Source organism: Haematobia irritans, chromosome 4 (assembly GCF_050003625.1).
Source record: "Haematobia irritans isolate KBUSLIRL chromosome 4, ASM5000362v1, whole genome shotgun sequence".
Classification (NCBI taxonomy): Eukaryota; Metazoa; Arthropoda; class Insecta; order Diptera; family Muscidae; genus Haematobia; species Haematobia irritans.
The window spans coordinates 75,716,438-75,739,087 of NC_134400.1; the positions used below are offsets into that span (position 1 = coordinate 75,716,438).

General features: G+C 33.9%; 1 pseudogene; it reads right to left on the reverse strand.

Moving 5' to 3' along the window:
* The window catches only part of LOC142237274 (tyrosine-protein phosphatase 69D-like), a 212,886-nt pseudogene that overhangs the window by 113,338 nt on the left and 76,898 nt on the right, over window positions 1-22,650 (reverse strand).

Genomic DNA, 22,650 nt, shown 5'->3' on the forward strand with positions numbered 1-22,650 from the left:
GTAGTAGATTCATCAATGGTAATGGTCGGAATAGAATTGGTTGATATCGGAGTAATAACATTGTTTGTTTCAGCAGGTTTCTTTCTTTTACGTAACGAATCCATGGGTGAATTTAGATATTTCTCCAAGCAGGAAGCATTAGCGAACATTTCCTTGTATTTCGTAAACTTGTCGACAAGAGCGGTAAGATCATTGCTATTTGAATCAAATTCTTGTTTCGTATTTTTAAAAAACATGAAAAACTCAGCATCGTATAATTTACATTTGGAGCAGCACCAACGTAATCCTTTATCTTCTAATACGGGCAGCCAACCCTACACATTTCGAATGGTATAATGAGAGACAAAGCCGGCAGGAAACCATTGGTTCATTAACCTTTTGAATTTTGCAATTTGGTTAAGAACAACTCATTTTGAAGTAGAACGTAAGCTCAATTCCTATTGGGGTTTAATTAGGTGAGTTGAGAGATGAATTAAGGTAGCCAGAACAAATACCAAAAATTTGAAAGCTTAGCTTGCTCAAGAACCTTACTTGAGGTGAGTAACAGTGGTCAACGATGAAAGCTTAGCTTGTCCATAAACCTTACACGAGGTGAATAACACTTTTGTGTAAGAGGTGAGTATCACGTATCCAAGACAGCAATCAATGATTAAAAACTTGGTTTAAAAGCTTAGTTGTACAGCTGATTAAACACAGCAACCAAATATTGATGACAGCAAAGAAGACTTAACAAGAGAACGTTTATGTTTGTAGAAATGATTCGTTGGATTACAATAACAAAGTCGGAGAGAATTGAACGCAAAACAAAACAAAACAAAATATCCAGGCAGAATTGAAGAATATGTAAAATGTTTTTGGATATTTCAACACTGCAACACAAAAGTAGCAATATATCACGATACTTCACAAAGCACCAATAAATTTAAAGTCTTTTAATATAAATTTTGGAAGAATATATGTAGTTTTTCCAAAGATCTTAACAAACAATGAAAGCGGTTATAAAAACACGTCCGCACTCTACGACAGTAACTTTCTATACTTTTACAATTCGTTTTTTATATGTTGCTATATTTAGTGTTATCTAGAATTTAATGTATTTATAGTTTGTATTTGCTTGTGGATCAGAAGATAAGGGATTGTAAGAAGAGGCTAAGAAATATTTTGTAAGATAGCAAGTAAGAAAGAAAAATTTAAAATAAAATTAGTGTTTTTAGCAACCTCCAAAAGAGCAGACCTCTTTTATTCAAACTGAATATCGTTTTTAAGGTTACTTGGGACGCTGAATCCAAATCTGCACTTGGTTTGCACTCGAATTTTCGAGATATACCGTTATGTTCAAAATTTAGGCACTTCCGCTATATTGGAATAACTTGCAAATTTAAAACCAATGTAAGTACGTAAAGTATTTTTTTTTTTTGTTAAAATTTAATTGTTTTTTTTTTCAAAACTTGAACGATATCTCTAAAACTACTTGGAAAATGGAAAAACAATGTAAAGACGGCTTAAAGAGAATATTGTTAGAGATTTTCTTATATATATATTTTTTATTATTTTAATATGTTGAACCGTTTTCAAGTTATTCCAATATATGTAGCGGAAGTGCCTTAACTTTGAAAATAACGGTATATCTCAAAAATCGAGCTGATAGAAAAAAACCAAGTGCATATTTGGATTCAGTAACCTCAAATCACTAGAATTTTGCTATAAATTTCAAATCAACACAAAAAAGTTCAATTTTGTTTCCCAGTGTAATAAGTTTCCAGATTGTATTTTTCGGTTTTAATCGGTTTGAACCTATGCACAGAATTTAGGTAAAATTCATTAAAGAAAGGAAAAATTATTTATTTAAGGAAAATTTAAATTTGACAAAATTTCGCTAATATCAACTAATTTAAACCCAATATAGAAAATTACTTTGACTTTGTCTGTCTAGAAAAACAATGTGGTCATCATAGAGCAGACAACTAAACTAAATGCATTCAATTTATTGCTGCTTTAGAGGTAGTCGCAGGAGACAACAATAAGAAATTTTTCAATGAATGTTTCACTTACCTCCGACAGCATAACAATTGTCGTAATACTTTGCTCTAATACCATTCTCCAAAAGTCTCCAATGGTATTTTCTAGTGGATCTTGTGTTATAATGAAGTTTTCTGTATTATCATATCCTTCTATAAACGATGCATTTATGTATGTCGAATTTTCTTTATGTGGTAGCGGCGATAATATTACCTAATTGAGGAGAATTATTAAACTTTTGTTTAATTTATGTTTTCATAAAAACTAGGAAAAACGCCACAAACCCTATTTCGGTCATATGGAATTATATGTTCGCTTCTGTTTTTTTCGGCATTAAGTTCACTTCCTCCTACAGTTGACGTCTTGTTTGTTTCATCATTGATGGTTTGAAGTTTCTGTAATGATTAAGAAAAGGTTTCCATTATTGACATCACTTATATTGTTGAACTATTTATACGGTTATATGCACTATAAAAACAAACAATATATATTTAAGCACACTGGTAACATTGTTGTGATTTGAAATTTGATTTAAAGTTATGATGTGAAGTTATGATAAAAAGTCTGTTGTTAATAGCAAACGCTGTCTGCTGTTTTCAGCAAACAAAATGCTGCTGTTTTAGAAGATTTTTTGCTAAAACAGTTGATCCGAATAAAATCATAAAGTCTCTCCAGTCAAATGGACAATAGTAAAATGGTACACATTATAAAACTTCAAACGTTAAAAACAATTAGTATTTTTTGATTATGCAATAACATTTGTGAACAAGCAACACTTTTTAGTAATTTACATTTTAAGGTGGGTTCGAGTTTAGCCGCTAATTTTTTACGATTACTTTTCTCCAGTTACTGGATTGCATTCGTGTACTTTTCAGCAAATTTTAAGCAAAAACATATTGAAAAGGAGACTTAACTTAGTTCATCCAGTGAAGATGTAAGTATGCAATTTAATTATATCATACTCGCATAAAATGTATTTCTGATTTTTAGAAGGACGAGCTTGCAATATTAAATAAAACAATTCGTTATACTGAGGACGAATTAGAGACCGATCTCAGCCAAGAGGCAGTTGCCAAATTACGAGGATGGGACCCGCAAACAAGACGAGAAATTGAGAGGCGAAGTCGCAGCGTTTGGGCGAAATAAAACGTCAAAATACGAGGCAAATTTTAAACTACACTCATAGAAAAAAGTCTGCTAAAAACAGCAGTCGATGTTTGCTGTTATATTTTTCTACTTCAGGGGCTAATGAACAACAATTTATAAAATGTTTAGGTTATAAATCTTTCCCCGAAGCATATTTAAGAACCAAAAGTAGTTTTTGGTATATTTTTGCACAGTAATATACTTACAAGCTCCTAAATACGATCAGCAAACATTTTGTTTGCTGTTAGCCTCAATCCGATAAATATTCAGATTTTTGGTCAAATACTATAGATATTCAAAAAATATTGTTTTAATTATGTTAGGATAGCTCCTAAGTTGAAATTTTTATTTGTTTTAGCCAAAATAAAACATGTTTTAGTGTAATCGAGCTTAAAAAATAGCAGGAAATGTTTGCTATTTCAGCAAAGAGTGACTGCTGTCCCTTTTTCAGCAGACTTTCTGCTGTTTTAGCAGACTTTTCTGCTGTACCTACTAACAAATTTCTTTAGGTGTAGGCATTATTTAGTGGCCTAGGTAGATTCAAAAACTAATTGTTTTCTATTTTTAAATATTTAATGCATATACTTTTTGTTTGTTTTATTAAAGAAAACAATTAATCTCATTGTTTGGTGAAATCAACTTGTGAAATTAATATTTCTCTTTTTTATGAATTTTATATCTGATATATTTGTTTTGTATAAATTTGTTCTTTTTAATTTTCCTTAATAAATTTTCTTTATGTGTATCATTCACTCTTCCTCAAGTATTCGACAATTATAAGTTAAGAATGAAATGTCATTTTTTGTACCTTTAAGTTGTTAGAAAGTAGAAATGTAGAACAGTACGTTTTAAGCGAGTAAAGAGCAATCACCACAAACGAGTTTCCTTCAATGCTCCACTACAAAAACAAAACAAAATAAAAAGAAAGAAAAACTTCCAACTTATGTGTATTTAGTTTTTAGTTTTTCTCAACTTCTATTTTCTGAACCATAATGGTACATAATATAATAGTTCTTATTGATAAGAAATTTAATTGGTACAAATTTCAGGACTAAACCTGGAATGGTTCAAAAGTTATTGAAAATGCAAAAGTTTGCGTTTTTCGAATTCGTATGAACCTCTATTGTCATTTCTTTCAAATTTCACAATATTTTTTCAGACAAGAAAAACATTTTTTCGACATTAAATTTGGAAATATTAATACATGGAGGGAGTCTATTTCTTATTTCAGTTATGAGTGCTTTGTGAATATAATACAAACGTTTAAATGACATCTTTATCACGTTCAGAAATTCGTCACTTGATTAAAAACAGAATCAATAGCACCTTCATACCAATAAAATTCTCTCTTTGGCAATATAGTTGAGTTTCTTCAGCTTTTTAAAGACTAATCTGAATGTTTGTATGAGAAGATATCGTCAATTAAACTTAATACTGTTCAACTTGGGAAAAGCACCAAAAGCACTAAATGAAAATGCCAAAAAGCACCAAGTTGATGCTTTTTTTGAAAAGGCACTAAAACCGAAATTTGGTCCTTTTTGGAAATCAAAAAGCACTAAATTTGGTGCTAAAAGCACCAAATTGGCATCACTGTCGACTAGTTTCAAACATAATCATTGTCACCTACCATCTCTTCACGCCCTTCGTCATCGTTAATCATCAAACAACAACGGAGTAAGAAAAGTATAAAGTACAGTACGAGTAAGTCTACAAAAAAAAATTACAACAACGTGGACAGAGGCATTGGTATGTTGTAAGTACCTCTGTAAAATAAATATTGAAATTGTTTCATTTCTCTTTTGGGCGAAAATAACGGTACTTAAAGTGTTTCTTTTTAACGATGTTTAGGTGACTATGTTATGATTATCATTAGCGATTTTGTCGCTAGACACCAATTCGATGTGCCGTTATATGCAATTTGTAATGAAAGTTAGAAGTTCAATAGAAAATAGTTATATGTGCATTATACATCATTTGCATTTTTTGCGCTGAAGAGTGCACAGGCTCATTACAGTTTCGTTGTGAATAATAAATATAGATTGTGGGTGAGTTACATTTATGTTCTTTTTAATAATTCAGAAGAAATTAAGTGCAAATTTTTACTTTAAGGTGGGTATTAAGTTCGCTAAAATCGTCATTTTTTCACGATTACTTTTCTTTAATAATCCATTTTAAGGAATACAAACTTTGTGAAAATTTGCTTTGGGATATTCCCCATCAGGTTATAATGAAGTCTGCAACAAATATGTATAATTTTATGACATTTTTTACTGATTTAGTTTTCACTAGCGATTTTAGCGGCTAAACTCGACTTAATACTCACCTTTAGTGAAAAATACCTCGAGGAAGTGAACATTCAGAGGAAGAACGCGGAAAAATTATCGGAATGGACCTAGCTGGCAAAAAAAATTGGAGAAATTGCATCGGCGACAAATCGACACCGCACGCACCTCTCACGCTCGTCGTTGATGAACATTATGCATAAAGACTTGCATTTACACGCTTACAAGGTGCAATTGGCTCAAGAACTAAAGCCTCTTGACCATTCCAAACGTCGTAAATGAGCAGAATGGTTCCAAGAAATGGCAACAGTGGATGATCAATTTTTGAAGAAAATCATCTTCAGTGATGAGGCACATTTTCACCTCAGTAGATTCGTCAATAAACAGAATTGCCGCATTTGAGCGAATGAGAATCCAAGAGTGATTGTCGAAAAACCAATGCACCCACAAAGAGTGACTGTTTGGTGCGGTTTATGGGCTGGCGGCATCATCGGGCCGTATTTTTTCCAAAATGAGGCCGGTCAGGCAGTCACTGTGAATGGTGTTCGCTATCGTGAGATGATTACGAACTTTTTTTGGAAGATATGGATGTGGACGATATGTGGTTTCAGCAGGACGGTGCCACTTGCCAAACAGCTAACGAAACAATGGCTCTTTTGCGCAACAAATTCAATGGCCGTGTTATCTCACGTAATGGCGATGTCAATTGGCCGCCAAGATCATGTGATTTGACACCGTTGGACTTTTTTCTTTGGTTTTATTTGAAAGAAAAGGTGTACGTCGATAAGCCAGCAACAATTCAAAAGCTAAAGGATGAGATAATTCGGCACATTAACGGCGTAGAACCTCCATTATGCCTCAGCGTCATCGAAAATTTGGACCATCGGATGAAGGTGTGCCACCGAGGTCGCGGCGCCCATTTGGCCGATATTTTGTTCCATACATAATTGAGTAATACCAATATATCATAATAAAATAAAATTACAATAATTTCCTAAATAGTTTGTGTTTTATTCAAAATCAACATCGGCCCTTGAAATTGATTAAAGTTTATAACCCACTGTCACGATGGAAAACGATGATACAACGAACGCAGAAATAACGGCGTTAAAGTCACAACGCTCAACTATGAAAATAAATATTACTAATGTCAAAACAAAAATTTAAAAGGACGGTGATGTTGTAGTCTGTACCTGTGATTGATAAATTTAATTACCTACTCAATTGCTTATGTTGACAAGCCTTGGCGGTCATAGAACCATTTCCAGTTGGGGAGGGAAACTATGAACACGCCATTAATCGATTAAAAAATATATATGATAATAAATCGCTCATTTTCATTGACACCATTAATTCTTTGTTCGCCATAAGCCTAGTGCAACTGGATTTCGATCAATTTTAGACAGTGTTGCTATTAGATCCTCTTTATTGTCGATAGTTTCTGAACAATAATCATACATATCGTTTTGTCGAAAATTGATCCCGAATCGAAAACGGTTTACAATGAAAAACAAAATTTGCAGAAACTGCCATCATGTGATGAATATTATGCAATTCTTAGGAGGCGATGCCAATTTCTAGACACGGTACAGCCCCGTAACAGTGATTCAAACCATTCAGAGTACAAGCATATACCAAAAGACCGACGCCCAGCAACAGCTTACGTGATGTCACATGCGTTGTGTGAGTATTGTCAATCTCAAGAGCATTTCATAAGCAATTCTTTGTCGTATTTAGCTCTTCCTCATCGAATTGATTTCGTAGTTTTCGTCATAGTTTATTACCCACGTCTTAATTAAAGATAAATTAGGAAGTTGGCAACCTGTTAGAGCACTTCTAGATTCGTGCTCTGAAATAAATCTTATAACCCAGGAGACTATCAATCGTTTAAACCTTCCACTAATGAAGGCTACACAAGAAATCGCAGGGGTGTCAATAATAGAACCCGTATTAAATATACAACAGAATCGATTATTGATTAAAATAGTTTTCCTCAAGGTCTTCAAAATAGTGGTTTACAACTGTAATTGCATCTTCATTTCAGGTAAAACGCTTGCCAGCAAAGATTGTTTTTAGATTTGGGAACAAGTAAAAGTCAATGGGAGCTAAATCAGGAGAATAAGGTGGGTGGTCAAGCAACTCGTACTTTAATTCGTTGATTTTAGCCATTGTTAAAACACTCTTGTGCGCTGGTGCGTTGTCTTGACGAAAATTTTTTTTTTTGTGTTGTAAGCCAGGACGTTTGTCTCGAATTTGTACATTTAATTGATCCAAAAGGTTGCAATAGTACTCTGAATTTATTGATTTACCTTTTTGCAGATAGTCAATCAATAAAATACCTTTGAAGTCCCAAAAACCCGTTGCCATAACCTTACCAGTCCACTGTTTCGATTGTTCTTTTGGGGTATAGTGGTGGATCCATATGTCATCAACAGTTATGAATCGACGCTTAAATTCCATTTTATTTCGCTTAAAACGATCCAAACAAGCTTGATAAATGTTAATTCTTATGCGTTTTTGATCGACGGTTAACAAATGGGGCGCCCATCTTGCAGAAAGCTTTTTCATCTGTAGTTCTTCATGCAAAATTAAATGGACTCGATCATTTGAGATGCCCATGATATTAGCAATTTCGCACACATTTATTCGTGCACGTTGGCTACAATTTCTGTTGCTGTTTTTGGACGTCCACTACGTGGTTCATCTTCAAGGCTTGTACGACCACGTTTAAATTCAGCAACCCAATTTTTTACTGTTGCATATGAAGGAGCACTTTCACCTAACACATTCACCATATCATTATGAATTTCTTGTCCCGATAAACCTTTTTTATGTAAATATTTAACGGCAGCATGCATTTCAAATTTTTCCATTGTAAAAAAATTGCGGATGCGTCTTTTTTGAACACCTGTTTCTATATGAAGGAGTTGCCAGATCGAAACAAAATTTAACATGTGTTTATAACAGAGATGGAAGTTTCCAAAACTAAACTTAACTTAACTTTTTTCTGTTTATACCGCACTTTTTGTGCTAGGCTAAGAAGTTTCCAAACTGCCCTCGTAAGCGAATTTGAGTGGTCATCTAGTTATAAATGCTATTTCGTTCCAACATCCAGTCGAAAAACTAAATATCGGAAGTTGGCCCATTCAAGAGGGATTTTACTAGCAGATCCGCATTTTTATATTCCGCAACGGATGCGGATGCGTCTTTTTTGAACACATGTTTCTATACACAGAAAAAAATATCACCAAAATATTTCCAATTAAAAAGTTAATTGAAGTTGAAAATTTTTTCAATTAATAAATTAATTGATACAATTAACTTTTTAATCATGATAGAAACATTGAGTTAATTAAGTCAATGATTGAAATTTTTAAAATGTTTAATTAAAAAATTAATTGATACAATTAACTTTTTAATCAAATTCGGAAGACTAATTCAGTTAAAAAAAGTGCTTTTTTTTTACTTTTTTAATTAAAAATGTATTTCAAACAATCATTTGTTAATCCAAATAAAAACCCTAAGCCAATCTAACTAAGTAATTAAAAATAGTTACCTTTTTCAATTAATAAATTAATTGCGTTTTGCAATCAACATCAATTAAATTTTTAATTGAATCAATTAAAAAATTAATTGAATTTTGCTGAAAAAATCAATTAATTTTTTAATCAAGAATTTTTTCTATGCCCAATTAAAACTGTGATTGATACTATCATTTTCGTGATTGAAGACATTTCAATTAAAAAATTAATTGGATCAATTAATTTGGTGATTGAATCAGAGAAAAAATTTTTTGTGTGTATGAAGGAGTTGCCAGATCGAAACAAAATTTAACATGTGTTTATAACAGAGATGGAAGTTTCCAAAACTGAACTTAACTTTTTTCTGTTTATACCGCACTTTTTGTGCTAGGCTAAGAAGTTTCCAAACTGCCCTCGTAAGCGAATTTGAGTGGTCATCTAGTTATAAATGCTATTTCGTTCCAACATCCAGTCGAAAAACTAAATATCGGAAGTTGGCCCATTCCAGAGGGATTTTACTAGCAGATCCGCATTTTTATATTCCGCAACGAATTGATATTCTCATCAGGTCGGAAATTTCCTTTGACCTCCTTGCGGAAGGAAAAATAATTTTAGGCTCCCCTCATTAAAAAATACAGTGTTTGGATGGGTAGTGGGCGGCGTTATCGACTCAAATGCTGTTGGACGAGTATCATCGTTTAATGTGGTTACAAAAATCGACGATCTCGATTTATTTTGAAAGGTTTTTGGGAAATAGAAGAGTTTACGGAGACCAAATCGGCTATGACAGAAGAAGAACAGTGTAAGACACTATTTAGAAAACACTATTTTCGATGAAAATGGTAGAATACAAGTTCGATTACCGTTTAAACAATCGATGGACAAATTAGGGTCGTAGTATTAAATTGCTCATCGTCTTTTTTGTTATCTAGAGAAACGATTAGATAAAAATCCAGAACACAAAAAAATTTACAGAGAGTTTATGAACGAATATATAAACCTTGGTCACATGTCTTTAGTAAGCTTTGATGAACTGCGAGACAAGCACTATGTACCCAGCAAAAAAAGAGCTTCCAAAAAAGTAGTTTGGATCCCCAATTTGTGATCCGGAAGAAGTGCAAACTTGGATCATATCCAATGAATTTTACATGGTCTTGTCATAGGACGGAAGTACTCCATTTGTGGATCCTTTGCATTGCTTTAGAAGGCTTGCCTTGGAAGTTAACGGATGAAGAAATTTAAAAAACCAAAAAATATTTTTTTTCCAGTTTTTATTTTTATCAGTATTTTTTGCATCACTTTTATTTTCATATTATCTAATTTTTACAAATTGAAAAACTTTCTCGCTTCAACCAGGGGTTGAACCTGGGTCTGTTGGCACCATAACAGAACGCCTTATGTTAGCACACTCAGCCACAAACGCCATTGAACACGATGCATCAAAACGTCTATTCAAATGTTTGTAACGTGAACGTAATATGACACCATGACATCCTACTACTTCTTTATTATTATGAGTGAAAAAAAATCTCACCAGCGGAAAAAAAAACAAAATAAAAACGATGTATAATTTATTTTGTTTTTTTTTTTTTCGGCATATATTTTTGTATAAATATAATTTTTTAAATTAAAAATCAACAAAAAATTAAAAATTATCGTCATTTGCAAAATCTTCTCAAAAGAACTTCTATGGAAGTGAAAAAGTCAAACGGCACAGGTTCAAATCCCAGCGGAGATGATTTTTTTTAATTTTTTATTATTTGTTTTACTTTTTTTATTGATTTTCTATTCTTATTTTTATAGTTTTTTTACAGGGCTGTGGAGCCGGAGTCGGAGTCTTGCAGTCGGAGTATGAAGATTTTGCTGGAGTCGGAGTCGTAAAAATTTTGCTCGACTCCGGCTAAACCAAATTTTTAAAACACTTCACATGTTTGTAACTAAGCAAGTTTTTACGCAAATTAGTTTCCATTGCGTTATTCATTCGATCAATGTACAGCATGATTGTAAATGAAAATCAACTCCCAATTACAGCTATCTTTTTATGTTTCCTAGAATGTTAGACTAGCAGATGGGCTGGATCGATCCAGTTTAATGCCCATATCAATTTATATTAAATATTTCGAACAATCGAAATTATTTTTTTTTTAATTTTATTTTAAGGCCATATACATATGTGGAATATTGACAGAAAATTTTTTCAAAGTTGTTTTTTATAGAAAATTTTGTCAAAATGTTATTTCTATCAAAATTTTTGTCAACATTTTATTTCTATAGCAAATTTTGTCAAAATTTTATTTCTATAAAACATTTATTCAAAATTTTATTACTATAGAAATATTTTTTTCTATTGAAAATTTAGTCAAAATTTTGTTTTTATAGAATATTTTGCAAAATTTTATTTCTATAGAAAATTTTGCAAAATTTTGTTTCTGTAGAATATTTTGCAGAATTTTATTTACTACACAAAAAATTTTCTAAAATTGTATTTTTATTGATAATTTTTTCAAATTTTTATTTCTATAAGAAAAAATTTTCAAATTTTATTTCTATAGCAAATTTTCTCAATATTTTTTTCTTACTGATGCTCACTGCTATAAAAAATGTATTCAAAATTTTATTACTATAGAAATATTTTTTTCTATATAAAATTTAGTCAAAATGTTATTTCTATAGAAAATTTAGTCAAAATTTTGTTTCTATAGAATATTTTGCAAAATTTTATTTCTATAGAAAATTTTGCAAAATTTTGTTTGCTACACAATTTTTTTATTGTTTTTCTATTGATAATTTTTTCAAACTTTTATTTCTATAAAAAATTTTGCAAAATTTTATTTCTATAAAAATTTTATTCAAAATTTTATCTCTATATATTTGGCCAAAATTTGATTTCTATAGAAAATTTTGCCAAAATTTTATTTCTATAGAAAATTTAGTCAAAATTTTGTTTCTGTAGAAAATTTTGCAAAATTTTATTTCTATATAAAATTTTGCAAAATTTTATTTACTAGACAAACATTTTTCCAAAGTTGTATGCTCACTGATACTCACTGCTAAGTCAAAATTTGTAGAAATTACTCAAATTTTAAAACATTTCAATGAATGCGTTTTTGCGAAATTGTCTAAACAATTATAAATATTTCCCAAATATTGCCCGAAATTTTGTAGAAGTCTTATTTGAGATTTTATCAAAATGTAGATCTAAATACAAAGTTGTGCAGGGTATATTATAATCGGCCCACCCGACTTTAGACTTTCCTTGCATTTTTATTTTTTGTTAAAATTGTGTTACGTCCCATAACGTTAGATTTAAATTTTAAGTACATCGATTTTGTAGAAGTATATACAATTTTGTCTAAATCGATTCAGATTCAAATTCATGCATATGGGAATATAAAGACTTATATAGCTCGCAACAAATTTAAAGGATTTGAAATAATATCAATAATTTTGGTCCACAAATACATATACTGTTGGTATCTTCTCATATTATGATGGGTATTTATATCATTATCTTATTTATTAAACATTGCCCTAAATTTGAAATATAGAGTTCAATTGGCATCTAATGTGAAATTAAGACCTTTTTTTGCACACATAAATAAATACGATACTTTATATCGATCCACTTACGGTACCCCCACAATAGAACTACAAATTAGTGGTATTAAAATGAGATTTAGTTATATTACCCGGAGTCGACTCCGGAGTCGGAGTCGAGCTGATGAAAAATGCTGGAGTCGGAGTCGAGCAAAATTGGCTCGACTCCACAGCCCTGGTTTTTTAATAGTCCAAAACTTACATTTTCTCTTAAACCGGCCTAATTCCGTACTTTCTAAGACTTGTCCAAAAGAATTGCGTCGGAAGTGAAAACAAATCGATAGGAGATCCCGGGATGCACTTCAAAAGAAATGTTTGTGGTCTTGCCCAAAAGGACTGCATCGGAAGTGGAAAAAACTTGATTGGGGATTCCAAGATGTGTTTTAAAAGAAATGTTTGTGGACTTGTCCAAAAGGGCTGCATAGGAAGTGGAAAAAACTTGATGGGGGATTCCGGGATGCGCTTTAAAATAAATGTTTGTGGAACTACTCCCAATTTTTTTGCTGGGCCACACCACTCAGTTTTTCGATTACAGAGTACATCTACAAAATTAAGAGTTGTATTTGATGCCTCAGCAAAAACGTCATCAAATTTCTCTTTAAATGAGATTATAATGGTTGGACCGACAAATAGCTAATCGCTGGAACCAAGCTTGTCGTATTTGAACCACTTAGAAATTCGTATATTTGTGCTGACCTCAACAGAGCAAAAGTTCCAGATTCATGGATTTGCGGATGCTTCCCTCGTGGCTTATGCGCTTTACAGACTATCAGTTATTCCGGACGACAGTGCTCGTGTCGAACATATCCTATATATTGTGCACATTATTAGTTAAGTCCGGAGGCATAATCGATACTGCTGCATGTTTATGGGATCGATAACACATTTACCGATTATTTAGTCATCACCGGCAAGTCGTTGTCGATCCGACACACTGTAAGATTCTTTACAAACACCGAAATTCCGTCCGGAATAACTGATAATCTGTAAAGCGCATTACGGATGTTGCATTTACGTACGCGCTTTTGTAGATAACCAAAACCAAAGCAAAACAGCACTCATTATAGCGTGTGTCGCACCTTCTGCAACATTGGAAATCATCGATAGACAGTCACCTTATCTTCATATTCTTTACGCAATCGTGTACATATATCGTGTCTTCGACAAAGAGAATAGAGACAAGGTTATTTCGAGCGCCGAACTAGATCAAGCTTTTGGAGAATAGTAAATGAAAAACAACAATCGACATATAGCGAAGGAATTCAACGTATCAAGAAAAATTAAGTACTAAAGCCGTGCTTTCAAAAGCTAACGCCATTTATTGAGGAAAAAAACATTTTTAATAATTCTCGGTAAATTCTTCGGGTAGGGGGGCGGCTAGCGGATGCACCCTTATCGTACGATGCATAATTCCCGGCACTTTTGCCGAAAGGTCATCGGTTTTCGCAACTTTTCATCAAATATATTAATCTCAAAACATTATCATTCTGGACCTAAATGTCTTATCGGAATTCTTCGAGAAAGAGTGTGGGTGATAAATACTCGAGAAATTGCACGGAAGGTAGTCCGAAATGACATCAGCAAATAATGGGCGACTTATCAGCAGATAGATTCATTGCGCGAACCAACCAGATTGTTCCAAAAAAATTAGCAGCAGTAATCTAAAGCTATATGCCCCTAAAATTCACGTACGCCTTACACTCATACAGTAGGCGTTTAATTGATTCCTTTTCCTCTTTATCATGACTGCTCATACAGTAGTCGCGCCAATAGTTCTTGCAAAATCGCCTATCAAGCAGCGCACAGTGGTTCCAAATCGTTTTTTTTTTTTTAATATCCAGCAAAGAAAAACTCATCGGGAGTGATATCTGACGTCTTGAAAACATTAGCATATCTAGTGTGCGGTTTTAGTTTAAATGGGACCATATTTGCTTGGTGTCGTTACAACCCTTGCAACCCACCGAACATTTGTAATCATAATAGCCTTCTCACGCAGTAAGAGCTTGCAGGAAGCCAGAGGCATACCAACATATTCTAGTTCCCCTGTAATATGTAAGGTAGTTCCTAGCCTTGCTAACTCATCTGCTTCGAAGTTCCCCGCTATGTTCCAGGCACCCATATTAGGTGAATACTGTACTGCTCAGTCATCTCGTTGAGAGATTTGCGGCAGTCGATGGCCGTTTTCGAGTTAAGGGACACAGAGTCCAAGGATTTTATTGCAGGTTGACTGTCTGAGTATGTATTAATGCCAACATTTTTTGGAACATTACTTCTCAGCCAATTCATCACCTCTCTTATTGCTAATATTTCAGTCTGACAAACACTACAGTGATTAGGTAATCTTTTCGCTATTCGAAGTTCCAGATCTTTAGAATACACTCCGAAACCTTGTCCATCCACTTGTCCACCAATTTGGAGCCATCACTGTAGAAATCTATATATCGTTTATTCCCCGGGGTGTGTACACCACGCCTCACTGTTGGGAATTAGAGTTTCAAACTTTTTGTCGAAAAGTGGTTTCGGCAGAGTGTAATCGACTACGGTAGGCACATCTGGCATTATTTTGAGAATCAAGCTGTGACCGTACATTTTTGTCGACCACAGCGATAGCTCGCGCAACCGCACAGCCGTTGTTGCAGCTGACTGTTTGGCGAAAATGTCTAAAGGCAATAGGTGCAGCATGACATTAAGGGAATCTGTTCCGGTCTTACTGAATGCGCCTGAGATACACAAGCACGCCATACGCTGAACTTTATCTAATCCTGTCGGTTGCTGAAGTGCCGGCCACCAGACTACAACACCATATAGCATTATAGGTCGAACCACTGCCGTGTATAGCCAATACACAATTTTCGGTTTTAGTCCCCACTGTTTTCCTATTGCCTTTTTGCACGAGTACACAGCTATCGTGACTTTTCACGCTCTTTCTTCAATAAAGCCTAAAGTTTAGCTTCCTGTCCAGAATAACACCAAGGTATTTTGCACACTCAACAAAGGGAATTTCAAAACCCCCTAAGGATATGGGCTTAACCGTGGGAGTTTTGCGATCTTTGTAGTACATGACTAATGCTGTCTTTGTAGGATTTACTCCAAGACCATTCTCTTTCGCCCATTTCTCAGTCATCCGGAGGGCTCTCCGTATAACATCTCTGATTGTGGATGGGAATTTTCCCCTGACTGCTAGAGCCACATCGTCTGCGTATGCCACCACCTTTATCCATTCTTTTTCTAGGGAAACCAGAAGGTTGTTTATAGCAATATTCCAAAGAAGAGGTGATAGAACTCCTCCTTGAGGCAGTAGAAACCTCCTCTCGCATACGATGTCCGTCCATGTCTGCCTTTTTGGTATCTTCCTTGAAGATCCGCTCATTTCTGATTCAGACAGAGGCCCATTTCGAAATCCTTTGGTTGATCGTGTTTGTATACCTTCATTTGGATATAATGAAAGCCATAACATACACGGCCCTGGAACTTGGATAGATGTTGCAAAGACTGAATGTTCAATATAAACACTGCGTGCCGTCTTGGTCCATCCACTTTATCCGAACGGCCAACCATCCAATGCGTAGGGTTTCAATCTATTTAAAATACATTCGGAATCAGATATGCATGCATATGCGCTAGGTCTAGTTGGTATGTCTTTCTTCTCGACTCACTTCCTTCACAAAATTCACCAATTAGTACCAAAGCAACTTTAAAATAATCAATAGACCTCTGATACCAACCAGCCTCTTGGTGTTCCATTTTGAGGATTTTTTTTGCTTAGCCGATATTGTGCATGGGTCGACTGATCCTAATTTCTTTAGGATAAACAATGCATTTCAGCGTTCCTTGAATCTCTTTCTTGAGAGCTTACCTCCTTTGGATGTCGTTACCTTAGGTTCGACTCGCCAGTTTTGCAACCCGTTTACAGGCCGACTAATTGAGTCTAACTCTTGGTCATTGCCCAAATTTATAACTTCAGTCGAAACCCGTCCACTGTTCCCTGAAATTTGCAGCTCAGTGGATGATTTGGAATTTCGTTGCATAGTACAAATTACGATAAAATTTAATCAATCCATGTTAAGAAACACCCTCGTTCTGTTCGACGGTTAAATGTTCAATTATCCACATACGGTTGTTTTATATTAAGAGAGTTGCAAAGATTAGTAAACAATAGATTCAAATTTTCATTTTCTTGAAATGGAACATTTGTTATGCGTAGATTGGTGGAGACGCTTATGTTTTGTTGTCGTTCTTCTGAAGATTTTAGTTCTAATATTTCTCTTTCCATTTGGACAATTTTTTGTTTTACAAATCTTTATTATTTTACTCTCAAGTGATTGAAGCGCATCGTTAATACTTTCTTTAACACATCGCTCTATATTTGCCATCATAATTTCATTTTTTTTAGCAAATTTTAATACAATCAGCTGAATTATTTTGGTGATTTGTTATTATGCGATGTGGGCGTGTGTATATTATATATATATATATATTAGGTTTTCTAAGAGTGGTTGGTGTTGAGAATCCTTTTCGTTGTTGTTTTGAAGACATTATTTTAGACGTTTCACTTTGTTGTTACCAGAAAAACAATAATTTGTTGTGTTGTGTTATAATCAATGTTTCGAACAGCGAATTTTATATATACCCAACAATAAAGTTGTTAAAAACATGTTAATGTTGTGGGTTTATTGAAAACTGTCCTTTAATTTATAAAAATTAACAAATTGATTGGACCGATCAAAATCGTACTGCTTTAACTTGTAGTGTTGCCAACGAATGCTTTCATGCTAGGTATTGAGATGAACAAACGTTTATAATATATGAGGAAACATCTTTGTTTACTTACATCAAATTCTATTTCTATTTTACACTTCTCCCTTCCATCTTCTGGTTTAGATTTTAGAGCATCAATCGTAGCTGATAATCCTGCAGCATTCACTTCCGTATTACCTAAATGTGCTGTATCCAGCAACGCTCGATATAAAAATATGTATTGTTTCTGTAAAGATACAAAAAATAAATATGAGAAAATTCAATGTATCGAAAATGTTAAATAACATTTTATTTTGGTGATTTACAAATAATAACAAAATTTCAAATCACCAAAATAAAATGTTAGGGATTTTTTCTCAAAATAAATCACAAGTAGCTCGCGAAATTCGATATGGATAGGAAATCAAGCGAGCTTTTGTACGAATATCGCTAAATTAATGAAGCGAAATACTTCTACAGTACAACATATCAAATCAAGATACAATAAATGTGGCCAATTAAAAAACAACGACGTAATATAAATCGATCCAAGAATGCAAAGAGGCACTCTTCATTAATTCGTCGTCAAATTTCATCGATACGTCAGCTACTGGCTGTAAGTTTAAAACAAAATTTTAAAATATGTGTTAACCGTCGGAACGCCGGAAATTATTGAAAAAATGTGGATTAAAAAGTCGGTATACTGTCATAAATCGAATGCCATTCCGAGAAAGGACGCGAAAACTGCGGCAGATTATTTTCACCGGTTTTAACCTGATGGGTTCATCTCATCGACCAGCGGCTGCCACAGCAGTATATGTGTAGTTTCGTCCGTCTTTTTATGTTGAAGGTGGTGCATCACGGGGAGGACTCCTCCGATTGCTTTTGGTTCGAACCGAAACCAAGGTGTAACCAGTGCCTGAAGTTGGTGCACTTCCAGAAATGCCCCGGCCTAACATCGTTTTGGGAGTATACATGACTACTCAATGCCACCTGTAGCTTGCGCCATTGTGATTGTTGCAATGTGCTACATAAGGATCGCACAAGGAATGAGGGTAGCAGTCCGAAAGTCCGAAACTTTCGAGATAGAGATATCCAACGTGTATATAATGCCTGGTGCTAGCTGTGTTATAAAGGGTGGTTAAATTGTAAGGGCCGATGTTGAATGTAACACACTTAAACGCCACACCCAAACGCCAAGTTTTTGCATTTACACGCTTACAAGTTGCAATTGGCTCAAGAACTAAAGCTTCTTGACCATTCCAAACGTCGTTAATGGGCAGAATGGTTCCAAGAAGTGGCAACAGTGGATGATCAATTTTCGAAGAAAATCATCTTCAGTGATGAGGCACATTCTCACCTCAGTGGATTGGTCAATAAACAGAATTGCCGCATTTGGGCGAATGAGAATCCAAGAGTTATTGTCGAAAAACGAATGCACCCACAAAGAGTGACTGTTTGGTGCGGTTTATGGGCTGGCAGCATCATCGTGCCGTATTTTTTCCAAAATGAGGCCAGTCAGGCAGTTACTGTGAATGGTGTTCGCTATCGTGAGATGATAACGAACTTTTTATGGCCCGAATCGGAAGATATGGATGTGGACGATATGTGGTTTCAGCAGGGCGGTGCCACTTTCCACACAGCTAACGAAACAATGGCTCTTTTGCGCAACAAATTCAATGGCCGTGTTATCTCACGTAATGGCGATGTCAATTGGCCGCCAAGATCATGTGATTTGACACCGTTGGACTTTTTTCTTTGGGGTTATTTGAAAGAAAAGGTGTACGTCGATAAGCCAGCAACAATTCAAAAGCTAAAGGATGAGATAATTCGGCACATTAACGGCATAGAACCTCCATTATGCCTCAGCGTCATCGAAAATTTGGACCATCGGATGAAGGTGTGCCATCGAGGTCGCAGCGCCCATTTGGCCGATATTTTGTTCCATACATAATTGAGTAATACCAATATATCATAATTTAGTTAGATTCCACGGATAGAGTGGCAATTATGTGAGCATAAGCGATTGGTGCCAGGAGACTTCAATGCCCTTCAAGAACTGGGGGCTAATCACTGCATTCGATATAGAGAATTTTGATCGAAATCTAAATTTTGCGGATCACGGGAGCCGATATCGAGTTTTATTGATCGAAAATTTTGTCGATTGTTAATTTACTATCGTAAAACGTTTTTCCTTTGCTTTTTACATCGTTTTCGCCATAAAGGAGTAGTAAATATGATAGTTTTAGCTCGAATTGTTGCTAATTTGTAGTAAATTTACATAAAATTAACATATTTTGAATATTTAGGACTAATGCAACTCCAATAAAAGTTAAACAAAAATTGGTCATAGTCGAATTCGACAAAGAATATAAAAAGTGCATTGGCAAGAGCGATATCCAAGAGATTGTGATCAATCAATTACCGTACCATACCATGAACACGTAACGCTTCTGGAACACCATGTAAGTATAGTAAATGAGGAAAGCTTCCACTGACTAAAAGGTTTAAGATGGCAGACAATTGTAATATCGATAGAATTCACCAAAATTATATTCCTCCAAGTAACAATTGAAAGCCTCCTTCGTCCATTGCACCTGCAACAAGGCACACTATTTCAACAGTATGAATTTACAACAATGACAATGGGTACTCTTATCCCTTATTTAAAGCCGTATTATTTTATATTCATCTCATCTTCCAATTCGGAGGAATGTAAAAACAGATATGGCTCCATAAGATATAATCCAATACAATTCACAATTTTACTTTGAAATTCTCAAAAACATGTTTTTTCTACATTCTATTTTGTGCCGCTAACTTAGTTTTGTCATTTCATTTTGTTCTGCTTCGTTTTTTGCTGTTGGCAAGAAAAATTGCATCAAATTTGATCGAATGAGGTGATCCAAACTATAAATCTTATCGACAATTTTTTCGATACGATTATGAATTCGATATCGGCATTCGATATAGACCCCGTCATTAAAAGTGGTTAAAGTTGCAGCCAGATTTAGTTTCAGGCTCACATAGACTATTCAGTCCATTTATTTATTTATTTATTTATTTATTTATTTATTTATTTATTTATTTATTTATTTATTTATTTATTTGACTAACCTATGCACAAGAACTAAATCTTATATAAAGCATGGTTTATAGTATTTGCAGTTACATATTGAACATTAGTTACAGTTTTCTTCATTAAATTTAGATTTGAAATAACAGTGGATTAATGATACATATGCAATAATAAAATTTGTATAATTATTATAATAATAAAAAAGGTATCCAAAAAATCAAAGAATAGTTTCGAATTTAATTGTTGATAAAATAAAAAATAATATAATATTATTTATTTAAAAAACAATAATAAAAAAGGTATTCAAAAAAAATCAAAGAATATTTTCGAATTTAATTGTAGATAAAATAAAAAATATAATATTATTTATTTAAAAAAGTTATAAATTTCAGTTTTAAATTGTCGTTCGTTTTTAATTATCTGAATTGTAAATGGAAGATTATTCCAAAGACGAATGGCATAAATAAAAAAGAAATGTTCTGAGAGATGTCGATTATGTCTTATCTGGATTATCTGTTTTCCCCTTTGCGATCTGGCAAACCGTATAAATGTGTATAGATACTCAGGTTCCCTACTATATACGATTTTGTGTAAGTTTATCAAGGTTCTTATCTTCAAATAATTGACAAAGGAAACTCCAAAAATCATATTCGCATACTCGGTTATGCTATCTCGCCTATTCCTCCCAAAAACGTAGCGTGCAATGTTATTAAAAGTTACATTCAGTTTCCTCATCGATTCACTGTTGCAATTAGAAAAAAGTTCGCACCCGTACAATAATTGGGGAATCAGTAAAGATTTTGCCAAAAGAAGTCTTATGCTAACTGGCGTATATTTTTGGCTTAAGTATAAATTTCTCATTGTCGAATATGTTCTCCCAACTACAATATTAACGTGATCAGACCAATTCAGTTTATTATTCATGACTACACCAAGATTTTTACCTCTCTCAACAACTTCTATTGCAGTATCTGATATTCGAATGGGTATCTCAATAGGTGCAATATTTCTGCCAATAACTATACATTTAGACTTCACGGGGTTCAAGCTCAATCCATTAGACTTTGCCCAAATGTAAATGTGATTCAAGTCACTGTTCAGTTGTTCAACACAATGGTCAACATCTGCCTTCGGGGTGCTTATATATACTTGAACATCATCAGCGTACATGTGAACATTACAATACTTAATTCGAAGTGGTAAGTCATTGGAATATATTGAATACATCAAGGGACCAAGTACTGATCCCTGCGGTACACCTCTAGATAGGCATAATGGATCAGACCAATTGGCGCCGACGACTACAGATTGAGACCTGGATGAAAGATATGAACGCATAAGATTTGTAGATTGCGGAGCAAAATTGAAAAATTTTGAAAGTTTCATGCACAGAATATGGTGGTCGACCGTATCAAAGGCTTTAGAATGGTCCAATAATACCAGAAATGATACATTGCTACTATCAAGTTGACGCCTTAAATCTTCAGTCACTTTCTGGAGAGCAGTTATACAACTATGTTTCTTTCTGAATCCTGATTGAAAAGTTGTCAAAAAAGAATTACTTCTGAGATGGTTTAATATCTGGTCACTTAAAAGGCTTTCGAGCACTTTTGATAAAAAGGGTAGAATCGATATAGGTCGAAAATCGTTTCCATTTTTGGGGACTGGTATGACTTTTGCATGCTTCCAAGTCAATGGAAAATTTGACTTTAATATAATAGTATTAAAGATATGCGTTATATGAGGCAAGACATACCTGATTACTATCTTGAGGAACTTTGGATCAATTCCGTCGGACCCCACAGAATTAGATTTTATTGCAAATACCTTGCTAAGTACATCAGCTTGTGTGACGTGTTCAAAAGAAAATCGTTCAACATCGTTATCGATTTGTATCAAATCATAAAAACTGTGATCCGCGGACTTCATAGGCAAATTAACGAAAGTATCATTTAAGTCATTTGGATTAATATCAATATTAGATGAGCCCATATTTTCCTTTCCAATGCCAATAGATTTAATTTGCTTCCAAATTTGTCTAGAGTTAACACAACCCTTAAACTTTTGACTGTAATACTGAGCCTCCTTCAATCTAATGGTATAGGTAGTCCTATTCCTAAGATCTTTATAAGTAGCATACAACTCTGGGATTTTATATCTCTTCCATCTTGTATATGCTTCGTCCCTTTTATTGATCAAGAATTGTATTCTTTTATCAAACCAGGGATTATGAGCATTAATGATAATCTTCCTTCTCAAAGGAACATTT